Raw genomic sequence first — 13,113 nt, 5'->3', positions numbered from 1 at the left:
ACAGGGCAGGAGAGGTGACAGGGCAGGAGCAGTGAACGGGGCAGGATAGGTGACGGGGCAGAAGCAGTGATTAGGCAGGGGCAGAAGCAGTGATTAGGCATGAGCAGGAGCAGTGACCTGACAGGATCGGTGAACGGACAGGAGCAGTGAACGGGGCAGGAGCGGTGAACAGGACAGGAGCGGTGAACAGGGCAGGAGCGGTGAACAGGGCAGGAGCGGTGAACAGGGCAGGAGCGGTGAACAGGGCAGGATCGGTGAACAGGGCAGGAGCAGTGAACAGGGCAGGAACAGTGAACAGGGCAGGACCAGTGAACAGGGCAGGAGCAGTGAACAGTGCAGGAGAAGTGACGGACGGGAGAAGTGACAGGGCAGCGGAATTGATGAAGCAGTAGTGTTGATCGAGCATGAGCAGTACTGATTGGGCAGGAGCAGTGAAAGGGCAGGAGCAGGCGTTTCCCAGGGCGACTTGAAGGGTAGGGGGCCAGTTTCGTTTGGGGGGGACCGGTTTTGTACGTGTAAGAGTTTTGAAAACACTGCAAAGTTCTGTGTATATTCAGCAGATTTCGGTCAACAATACAAGTGCCAAGATAACTTTGGTGATCAATGTACCTGCTGGAAAGAGATGGAAGCATGTTTTGTCTAGTGGCTGTTTTACTCATCTAAGGGAGTGCAGAGGGGTAATATGCTGCTGCAAAGAACAAGTACCATGCATATCAAAAAGCAAAATGTTATGTGCATAGTGCAGTGGGTACTGCTTTGTGTTCACTTCCCGAATGAAAGGACACTTGAATACATATGGCCTGGCAGTTTGGGCTGGACTGTTCCCATTGGGCGCAGAATCTAGACTGATTTGCATATGGCTGGGTCCAAACTGGAATGGCATGATGAGCAAAAAACGATGGATTTAAGCCCAGATCTCTGAACTAGGGTGAATGTATGACATTGTTCTGCATTCTGTCCATCAATTGTTCTTTTTGCATTTGTCACCCGAGTGGAACAGGTAAGCTCAGACATAAGTACTGTGCTCTCCATGCCACTGGAATCAAGCTATCCTGGCTGATGAGGGCTGAAAGCCCGAAACCGGTCTTAGGATGCTTGTTTCCAGTCCAGGGAGGGCCTGGCCTGGCAGTTCGGGCTGGACTGTTCCCATTGGGTGCAGGATCAAGACTGATTTGCATATGGCTGGGTCCAAACTGGAATGGCATGGTGAGCAAAGAAACAATGGATTTAGGCCCAGATCTCTGTACTGGGGTGAATGTATGATTTTGTTCTGCATTCTGTCCACCAGTTGTTCTTTTTGCAATATTATGATTGAGCAGCTAGCTGGCTGACATGAATATGAAGGAACCTTTGTGGGTTTCCGTGAGTCTAGATTCTCCTGAAGACTCCCTTCCTCTTCTGAGCCCTGCTTAACTCATGTGTACAGGAGGAGCCCTGTATTCATGATCTCAATGTTTGAGACAAAAAATAATCATGAATTTCTGAACAATGAGAGTAAAAGCATTAAGGTAACATATTGTTCCTGCTTATATCTCACACGCTTTACATAAACCTGTATTCCCTATGAGTGTTTGCTTTTTCCTGAATTAAACCTCAAATAAACATGTTTATCCATTGTTTTAATTAAAAAACGTTACAAGCTGTAACTGGTCAGTGAAATGCTAAACGTATCAAAAATTGGTATTTTTCTGCTATTTCTAGCCACACTCCTGACTCCGCCCACTGATTCAATCTTCAGTTATTCCCGCCCCCTGATTCTCCACCCACAGCTCCCCTACTTTTTTCCCCCCACTTCGACCACTGTGTAAGAATAAGTAAAAGTGAACTAAAGGAGAACTGCTTTGCGTACTCTACAATTCCTATGTGGATAGGCCCCACCCCCCACACCGGATGTTTACATTGTGCAGCCAGGCCTCTCAAGGGACATGCAACTCTGCCCCCTAGAGGATTCTCAGTCCGTCCCTGCAGTATGGATGATGGTGTGCATTGTGTTCGTCATTTAATGCTAATAAGTAACGGAGATTTATGCAGTGGCGTCATTATATGACTGATCTTTCTAAGTCTGTTGTGTTGTCCTGAAAGTGAAAATGTCATCCAGACAATTAGACGAACCTTGTCTGTTTTTCCTAATGATTTTGCTCAATAGGAAATGACTACTGCGATGACATTTACATTTTTAATTATTCACTTGTTTTTCATCCTGTTTGCTTAGCCTCAAAATATGTTTCAACGTTGGTGGTATCTTCCGTAATAGCTAGACTTCAAAAGAAATGTTTGGGAAACGCGTCATTCACGCACAATAAGATTAACAAACAAATGTCACCACCATTGGTAGAAATGGAAAAATGTGAAATGCTACATTTGTACTGTAAAATCACTGTGCTTGGCTATGGAGAGCATCAACCCCTGAACAATTTGCGAAAGGAAGCCTGCACGAAAAGCCAATTAGCAATTTCACCAGAAACGTTTGTATTTTCTCTTACTCGCCCTTGTTTCTTTGCAGTGTTGGGAAGGTAAAGCCTGTAGGTCTCTCTAGTTTTAAAGAAGCAATGGCATTCACTTTTTTCATGGCCTTCAACAGATAAAATCTTTGCTTCGCTATGCAGGCTGCAGTACCATAGGCTGTCACTAGAGGACACTGGAGTAAGATATAAGTGGTTTCTAGAGCAGACAGCAGTACCTTCAGTCGCTGCTAGAGGTTACCCCTTTCCCCCCCACAAAACCACCACCTAAGACAGGCATATAGTATATCCAATGTGGTTGGGAGGGGGTCAGTTCCGTATTGTAGGTTAGGTATTATAGGTATAGTAAATGTCAGAACCCCTTTTAGAGGGGTACACAGGGGCTACTGGGCCCAACCATGGTGGTTGAGGTCTTTTACTCCTGATGTTCCGGGGCCCGACCTAATATGTATCTGAAGCAACTGGGTGAAGTACCCCTTCTGCATTTGACTCAGGAGTACCTGCGGGTGAGCACTCAAAGGCTTCATCAAGGGGGAAGTGTGGATACCAGTAAGTGAGCATGACTCATAATTGATGCACGAATCAATAATTCAATGTCCAGTCAATACTTACTTTTATAAGAAAAATATGTAATTTATTTCTAGCTCTATACATTCTAAGCCTTGGCCACAATGGTACCAGCAGCCCCTCCTGGCATATGGGATTGCCGCAAAACTCTCCATCTTGGCCAATACTTTTCCATTGTGATCACCCTCACCAGGGCTGCTCATTCTGGCATGCAGGGCTGCAGAGAAAGGCCAACAAAAGTCTCAATGCTCTTGGCCTAAAAAAATCAATGGTGGACCCCCTCTGGTATACAGGGTCACAGCGATAAGGTATGCAGACCTGAAGCTCCTGCATGGCGCTTCTTACATGGCACAAATCATGGCCGTCCTCTACTGGCATACAGTGGTTGCCAGGCCTTTCCTGCAAACAGGCAACAACCCAATTGGTGCACAGCCATTTGTAGTATTGGTGTTTTGTATTTGTTTATAGTTTGTATTTATACAGTACTCTTTAATGACAGCTTTTATGAATGCAGTCCTGTGTGAGGTAATGGAATTCCACTTAGGGATTCCACTTCTTTGTGGCCTAGGCAGGATAGAATGTTACAATTGAAAAGAGCTGTTGGTGTTTGAGTATCAATTGGAGGAACATGTCCTGCCTGCTCTTCAACCGTGTAGCCTCCTACAATAAATCTACAAGAAGCATCTATCACCTGCCTCCGAGTACTTACTGCACCGTTATTCTCACACCTCACTTAAGGAGTCCTCTCTGTAGGGCTCCCCACTGGATCTTGCTCCCTCTAATGCTCTCCACTTTCTCACAAGGCACACACTGGTCTTAGCAAGTAGGCAGACGTTGGTGCTCCAGGCTCTAGGGCAGGTGGTTTTGGTTCCCTGGGTGATGTCCCCACACTGAGCAGGGTGACTCAACGGCTTTTGCCCCAGTCCTCGTCATGGGCAGATGCCATACAGAGCTTCCCTTTATTACACTGTCTGTCTGGCTGCTGGGCAGGTGACAAAGTTTGGGGTCTCGACCTCCTCTTCTCATAGTCCATTTTCAGACACCAACATGTGATTTAGGGTCTGAGACTTTGACATTTTATTTTGGGGGTCTGCTTCTTCTGAAGTGTACACTTCTCTTTTTCTTATTGTCACTTGGAATGATGTCTGTCACAGCAGGCAAGACACCAAAGTTGTTTGACCCACAGCACAATTCACAGGAGTGACTAGAGTTCACACCTGGATGTCAGCCACAGTGATCTGGGCATTACAAGATTAATCCTAGTCTCCCAGGCCTACTCTCTATGATTCTCTTATCAGCCCCATCTCCATCCTCAGATGTGTCCAGGACTCATACTTGTGATTTATCAGTGAATTAAAAGCAACCTTTTGATGTGTAAAGGGAGAGTCTGTGAGTGAGCACATTTCCTATGTAGGTGCCAATGTGGGGGTGGGGTGGTGTATCTTCCTGTGCAGGTGTGTTAGTTGACAAAGCTGATGAGAGTGGTGCATGTACAGTTGTTGGTTGTGTCTGTACAGGGTCGGAGGGTTCCAGCACAGTTGTTCGTTGTGACTACATAGGGGCAGTGGGTGCCTACACACCTTTTGGTTGTGGATTAGATTCATGTCTGGGGATACCTGCTCCTCACCAGGGGTGTAAGGTTCTTCAGATGTTTGAGAGACTGCCTGGTATGCACTGTCATGGGATTAGTGTGTAGGAAAAGCAACACACCTACCGGGGAAGTGAGGGATGTGAGAAGTTGTTGATTGTGTTGGGGTAAGTGAACACTGTGGCTGGTTGGCTGACTATTGGGACTCAGTAATCCTTAGAGGGGAAGTGGGAGGTATAATGCTTGCCAGACCTGATGTAAGCTTCAGTCTTTCGGCCAGTGGGCCAACAATACACTCCTCATCATTCAGGTTCTCCTCAATACCCAGGACCTGCTCATCTTCCTACTCATTCTCGTCTTGTTGAGCAGTGCAGGCCGCTGAAATTGCTGCTTGGAGGAAGATTGGGTCCTCTCCTCAGATTGCTAACCGCCCTCCACTAGTGGATGGTTTAGCTTCATCAAGCGATTCATTTTTGTCAGCACATGTAAGAGAAAGGGTGCAACATTCTAAGTATTTTCCATTGTATGCCAGGTACTACTACACAAGAGTTGGGAAAATATCCTTTGCATCCATCTTATGTGTCACATGTGACCTGGTTAGTGTAAAACTACTTGTGGCAGCTCACACTGTAGCACTGAGGTGTTGAATGAAGATGTGCAATGCAAAATCAAACTCACCTGCTCCATTCACAACTCTGTGTGGGATTAAGATCACCATGATGTCAGCTGCTGAACCTGGCTCATTGATTGATTGGCAAAAGACATGGCCCTCAATCCAGCAGCTTCAGAAGGAAGTGACTTCCTAATTAATGCTCAGGGTGAAAATGTGGACATGCAAAATGAACACAGACAACACTGATTATGTTGGGAACATATCCCACACCAACATCAGATGCTTCAAAAAAGTGGCAAGATCTGCAAATTTCCTTTCTCAGTGATTTGGTTATTGTGAACTATTTGGGAATTAATAATACACTGTATGACACCCTCACCAGATGAACGGATGGTAGTAGATCTGGCTGCTGCAGCCAGACTGTCTCTCAAAACCCTGAAGGAGGTCCTTTGGATAACTAAGGAACTCATGACAGCAGTTGTAACATACCATACAAATCCATATTTCAATATGAAGGATGATGCTAAGCATTTTACATGTATATGTCATAGGTATACACTTTCAACACAGTTGGGGCTACTCCTCTTTAGATGAGAAGATATAAGCAATTTGGCACAGACTATATTATTTTAATTTAAAATGTAGAGTCATCATTTCATTAGTCAACATGTTATGAAGTAGTATACTCTTATGAACCATTTCCAAACATATGGAGATGAGTGAAAACAGGGACTTTAGAAACACATCACATACTGCTAACATATCATATAATATCAAAGACTAAGGGGCTTATTATGGGTACGGCGATCCTGGAACCGCCATACTAACGCTGGCAGTCTTACCACTGCCACCCTTGCAGGTCTACCCACCGTATTCTGAGGGTGTTGTCGGACCACCACAGGACCGCTGCCTCTGCCGAGATCCAGGATTCTGCGGCAGTGGCGTTGTGGAAAGGGCAGGAATATGCTTGTGGTGCTGATGCTGGCACCGCTGAGCATAATCCAAGTTGCATTTCCAAAGCCCATTTCATGTCAGTGACCCTGCCATGAAAAGGGGGTGGACATGCAGGGGAGGGGCCCCCAGACAAATTTGTCCATGGGGGTGCATGTGGGGGGGACACATGTTGTGCCCCCCTATGTTGGCCCCTTTGTTCATGCACTGTGTGACATGCATTACATGATGCATGCCACACCATGCAGGAACATTCTGTAGGTGCAGTCACAGTGGCGGTCTGTTTGTTAGGCTCCACCAGGAACCTAACAGACCACTGCCATGACACCACCGCTGCCTGCCTGCCCTGAATTCAACTCAGAATCTGGCAGGTGGGTGCACCACAGGCTTGGCGTTCCTCCGGGGAGTACAGAGGTGGTGGACGTACAAGAGGACCACCAAACTCATAATCAGAACCTAAGATTCTTCAATAAAGCCATTTAAAAAAAAAATCTTTTTATTAACAAAACCACAAAAGAAAACATCAGGTGACATGCATCGCTTCACATTTGTCTTACATACTTTTCCGTACCACAGGATAATACATACAGAATAACATTTGGGGTTCACAGGGACTCCTGCGCTACTGCTTCATTCCGAACAACTGGAGGAGCACAAATATCACCACAATACCTATTCCAGGCTCCCCAAACCTTCCCCCACTTCGCGGGACAGCCCCTAGCAATGTAGACCAACCTCTCCCTGTACATGCACCAATCCAGGTCCTCCATCCACTTCTCGACCCGGGGTGGTTGGCCTGCACCCCACAACGGGGCAATGTTACGCTTGGCATTCATAAACGCCAGGGTCGCCCACTGTCTCTCATTCACACTCAGGTCCGTAGGTTCCCAGACATTTAAAACGCACCTTTGAGCCTCCATTGTCATCTCCACCCCAGTATCTCTCGCATCTTACCGTGAATTTTACTCCAATAGTCCTGTATTGCTGCACAGTGCCACAAAATATGCATGAAGGTTCCAAGCTCCCCGCACCCCCTCCGGCACTTCCCCTCTCTGCCCGACCCATGTGCACCAACTGGGGCCCGTGACATATGACCTATGTAGGATCTTTAACTGGACTAATTGGAGTCTCATCTGAATACTAGCCACTACCTTCGAAGAGGAGACTGCCTCCCTCCAGTCCTCATCATCTAATTCCAAGCCATTGGTGCCCCATTGTGCCCTAATAATTACCAGCGGGTCCTCCATGTTGTGGATACGTTTTTTATACATTAATGAAATGGTCTTTTCCGGGAGATGATCGTCTAGCACTCGATCTTCCAGAGGGGAGGCTTCTGGGAGTGTAGGACATCTGGGAATATGAGTAAGCAGGGCGTGCCGGACTTGGAGGTAGCGATAACGCTCACCCTCCCATAGATGGTACTTTTCTTGGAGGGCACCGAATGTGAGAATTGCATCCTTTCCCCAGATATCTCTGATCTGCATAATCCCAATGAGATCCCACTTATCAAATCCCTTTGTTTCCACAGGCTGCCCAGCTTCTCTGAGTTCCACAATGGGGTGGCGAGTGTGAGCTTTCCATCCCATTTAAGATGCCGATTAGCTGCTTGCCACACACTGACTGCATGAGCTGATGGTCCAACGAGGGGAAATCGGCCGGCCCTGGCATATAACGCAATAGTGAAGTCACCCCCGGCACCAGCCCGCGGTCCATAGCATACCCGGGGTCTCCGGGAGACCCATATATAGCGTGTTTCACCGCCGCTAGCTGGGAGGCCCAATAGTACTTCCGCAGATCTGGCAAGCCAATTTCACCATCATACCAGGGAAGGGAGAGTTTAGAGAAGGCAATGCCCAGCTTTCCCTCCCAAAGAAGCTGTTGTTGAAGGGCCTCAATTTCCCTAAAGTAGGACGACGGCACCGGGTCCATTGCGTTCTGAAGCACGTACATGAATCGGAGAAGGGCCATCATCTTGAAGAGCACAGCCCTGCCCAAGAGAGAGAGAGGTAACACTTTCCATCTCGCCACGTCCATCCTAAGTCGGTTCAGTGGGGGGTCTAAGTTGTTTACATATCGCAACCGTGGGTCCAGTGTCACTTAAACGTCGACGTATCGTAACCCCACCGGCTCAATCTGTATCGGGCAGTTAATCGCGAAACCGGAGTATCTCCCAAATATAGCAAGCACTTCACGAAAACAGATCAGGGATTCCCTAGGAGTGGTGAGGTATAGCAGGATGTCATCGGCGTAAAGTGAAATTTTATCCTCCTACTCCAGTGTCCAACGCAGCCCTCTGATCGACCGGCCCCATCGGACCCACACAGCTAATGGCTCGAGTGCCAGGGAAAATAAAAGTGGGGACAGGGTACACCCCTGTCTCGTGCCTCTGCCCAGAGAAAAGTCAGCGTACTTCCGGTTCTTCACCACGACCCTGGCGAGGGGGGCTGCATACAAGAGATGGACCCAGTTGATGAATTCAGGGCCGAAGCCAATCTTCCCCAGAACTGCGAATAAGTAGGGCCACTTGACCCTGTCAAAGGCCATGGTGGCATCCAGAGACACCAGCACCGCCGGCTCCTGAATCTGTGGGGCACCTCCCAATATCCATTGTAGCCTCCACAGGTTGAGGGCCGTGTTTCGACGTGGCATAAAGCCGCCGGACTGATCTGGGTGAACCAGGTGGTAATGACTTTGGCCAATCTTGTCGTCAGGAGTTTCGCCAGTATTTTAGGCTTTGCATTTAGCAGCGAGATAGGCCTTTAGGAAGAGCAGTGCAACTTAGGCTTCCCTGCTTTATGAATGACGGCGATATTAGCTACCCGCTGATCGTAGGGGAGCTGACCCCCTCTTTACTCTCAACAAACATAGCGAGAAGAAACTGAGCCAGCCTGTTTGCGCTCAGTTTGTACAGTTCTACAGGGATACCGTTTGGGCCAGTGGCCTTCCTGGAATGCACTCCCCTAATAGCTTGCACCACTTCATCATTTGTGAGAGGGGAATCTAGGTATTTCTGGTCATCCTCTGATAGTATGGGCATACGAATATCGTGTATCATGGCTGCGTTTTCTGCCTCAGTGAATCCCCCCGTGGAGGTATACACTTCACCATAGTATTCCGAGAATTCATTAGCTATAAGTTGCGGGTCAGTTATCTTTTCGGAGTCACCTTTCTGCAAGTCCGGTACTAGCCTCAACACCCACTCTCCCCTCTCGAGCCACGCTATCAATTTACCTGCTCTATCTCTGTGTTCGTATATCCTGCTCTGAGTGTCAGCGTGCTGTGATTTGGCCTTATCTCTTGCTAGATTCCTGTATTCATCCTGAAGGAGCCTCAACCGGTGCGCACCCTCGGCGGTCACATCCTTTGATACCTCAGTCTCCATCCTGGTTACCTCCGCTTCCACTCGGTCTACTTCTGCCCGACTTTTCCTTTTTTTCCCTGCAATAAAGATAAAGCCTCTCCTCGGATAACCGTCTTGTACGCCTCCCACAAGGTCAGAGCCGAATTGACGGATTCTGCATTCTCGTAAAGGTACCTATCTGTGCACGTGGCAATTTCTTTCTTGGTGGCGGGTCTCTTAGGTGCCATGCGTTTATGGCGGCTATTCTTCCTAGGTCATGCTGATCAATCTCTATCCGGAGCCATATCGGTGAGTGGTCAGAGATTCCCCTACCCAAGTGCCGAACCTCTCTGACCGTTGCTACCTGAGCCGCCGGCACCAGTACATAGTCTATTCTGGATAGGGTATTGTGAGCAGCCGATGTGTGTGTGTAGTGTATCTCGCCTGGATTTCTCATTCTCCAACTGTCAGTTAGCCCTGTTGTTTCTAAAAAATCAGGAGGCCACCTCTGGGACGGCCTCAAAGCTCGGGTTGGGTGTCTATCTACCTCACCATCTAACACCGCTTTAAAGTCCCCACCCATCACCAATAAGCCCATGGGCAGAGTAAGGAAAATTGCCCCCAGTTCTCGAAAAGTATCAGTTTGCAGGCCTGGTGGAACATAAACAGACATAAAGGTGAAGGTTCTCCCCTCCCACTGCCCCGTTATGCTGATATACCTGCCTCTATGGTCAGTCCATGTGGCCTGGATGGATAGGGGAAAATAGTTCTTCATTAGGATACCTGTCACCCTGGATCCGGTGGTGAATCCAGAATGAGCCACCAGTTTTTATCTCCCCTTGTGTAGGGCCATGCAACGATTACCAACAAGATGCATCTCCTGCAGCCGCATTACATCTGGGAAATGACGCCTAATCAGCTGGTTCACCATTCCCTTCTTAATGTTATCCCCGAGACCATTCACATTCCAACTGAGCACATTTATTCCCCAATCCCCCTCTAAGAGTAGACATTATGGTGCTATGGAAGCAGTCCTATTATAGATTTGTCACCAGATGCATTAAAAGCACACAAAACAAACCAAGAAAATCTCAAAATCAAAAAACCCCATCGAATCCAAACCCCAACCCCCCTCCCTGCACCCCTGCCTATGGCCAATGCCCAACCCCAACTAGCAGTGTGTCTGTCGCCCAGCATCCCAACTACAAACTAAGCTACTAATTAACTAAAGGTAGAAAAGAGGAGGAAACCAGGACCCAGTCTCCCCCCCCTCCCCCGAAAATACCTCACTATTAGTGTCCTTAACAGTATGCAACTCTGGGATCAATACGAACAAAGTACACGTGGGTCAAGCCCACTACCTGACAAATGTCAAAAGTCCCAAACAGTCTGTATTCGCCGTCATTCCTGCTCCTCCAGTCCGCCGCCTCCATCATGCTCTTGCTGCTCCGATCCACCCGGGGGACGATTTTCCAACCAGTCTGAAGCCACCTCTGGATTATCGAAGAACCAAACTCTACCCTCAGCCTCATCTCTCAACCGGGAGGGAAACTTCACTGCATACTTCAGACCTCCATCTCTAAGCTTCATCATCACTCAAAGAAAACTTTGACGCTGTTTCTGGACTGCTTGGGTGAAGTCCGGGAAAAGGGAAATAGTAGAGTTTTCGAATTTAAGGGGGCCTCCCGACCGAGAGGCCTGCAGGATAGCGTCTCTGTCCCTGAAGTTTAACACCCTCGCAATCATCGGGCGAGGAGGGGCCTGGGCCTGTGCCTCCGTCCTGACACTCTATGCGCTCGTTCAATCGTAAAGAAGTTACCCAGTCCCTTGGGCTTGAGATGATTGAGGATGATATCCTCGACAAAAAGGTCTGGGGCCGGGCCTTCGGCCTTCTCAGGAACGCCAATAAGACGGACATTATTGCTGCGAGCCCTTCCTTCATAATTATCGAACTTCCAATTGGTCAGTACGCAGGAGGCCTTAAGGTCCCGCACTTCCCGCTGGAGCTGTGCCACGTCGTCTGTTAAACTGGCGGTCTTAATATCTAGGGACTTGACTTTCTCACTTGTTTTAGTAAGGTTCGCCCGTATGAGATTGACCTCAATGGTAACAGTGTCCAGCTTGCGGTCCAACATCTCCATCTTTTGTCCCAGCGAAGACTTGACACTGTTGATCACCGCCATCATATCAAGCAGCGTTGGTTCCGCTGGCTGGCCAGACGAATCTCCTCCACTCGACTGAATCCGCCTCAAATCCGGCGGTGACCCCCGAGGCACCGTATAGCGATCCAGTTTATTATACTGGACTTGTCGTGACCCCTTAGAGGTTCTTGACTGCTGCTTGTCACTCTCTGACTTAGCTGCCATAGTGAATGCCTCCTCAATGGATCCCTGGCCACTCCACTTCACCCAGGCACAGCAACAGCGCACAGCTACTCCCGGCCAAGCAGCAACGAGTAACTGGACAGCACCACCAAATGGCCCGGTTCCCAGGACGGGCCCAGCTGCAAGGCCACTGCCACAGAAAATTACTTGGGCCACTGAAATTCCAATCTAGAGCCACAGGGGACCCACCGGCGCAGACAGGTGCAGCCATGCCCAGGTCGAACAGCTGCGTCAGGCACCAGACCCGACAGGCCGAACACCATGCCCATGGATAGCGGGGGTCTCCCGCGATGTCTCGCCTTCAGGAGGGGTCAACTCTACAATCCAAATGCCCAAAGGAAAAAATTCAAAGAGAGGGAGCACTCCTCCTCCCAGCCAGTATCCAGATGGAACCGCTGCGCCACCTCCTACTTTCACGTGGACCCTTACCCATTCAAAGATCCAGTATTGCAGGTGTCCGCCAGGTCGGGGACCAGCGTCAACAGTCTGTTATCAGTCAGTGCGGGGTACTTAGGCAGCTGCCCCCACCCAGAAGACCAGCATGCTGTTACTCTGCCCCTTCGAGCGCCCCGCAGCCAAAAGGGGTACTTCTAGTAAACTAGGGGGGTGGGGTGGGTGCCACACAAGCTGAGGTCACCAGGTATCTCGCAGCATTGTTCCCAATACGTCTCCTGCGGTCCGCAGTGAACTAACTGCTCTCTTAAATCCAGGTGGGGTGGCCATCCGCAGTCCCAAGCAAAGCCGCTATTCCGCATACACCATACCAGGTGGGGGCCTACACCCACTGCTCGCTATGCCACCATAGCTCCGCCGATATCGCTGGCAACAGCAAATCTGTACCGTTGCCCGACCGACGACTTCTGGTCTGTGGCTCCGGTGTTGTTGTCTTGGCGGCCGGCCTCTCCGCCAACCCAGTCCCCGGCTCCAGCCGGCAGACAGGCCTCAAACAGCGAGAGGCGTAGCTCCGGCCCCTAATGCCGCAGCGGGTCTGAGTTGCAGGACAGCGCACTGCTGACCCTCCGCTAACGAGCGGCAGGGTCCATGACCAGGATGGGCTTCAGGATATCAGAGTAGGGGGACAGGTCTGGCGGAGCTGGACCTTCACGCGGCCATCTTGGTCGGACACATAGCTCCTCCCCCCAATAAAGCCATTTTTAAGTGTACTTACCGGAGTCTACGATCCGCCCAGTGTGTGGTGCCTGACCATA

Source organism: Lissotriton vulgaris, chromosome 8 (genome assembly GCF_964263255.1).
Source record: "Lissotriton vulgaris chromosome 8, aLisVul1.2, whole genome shotgun sequence".
Classification (NCBI taxonomy): Eukaryota; Metazoa; Chordata; class Amphibia; order Caudata; family Salamandridae; genus Lissotriton; species Lissotriton vulgaris.
Note: the sequence above shows the minus strand (reverse complement) of the source record.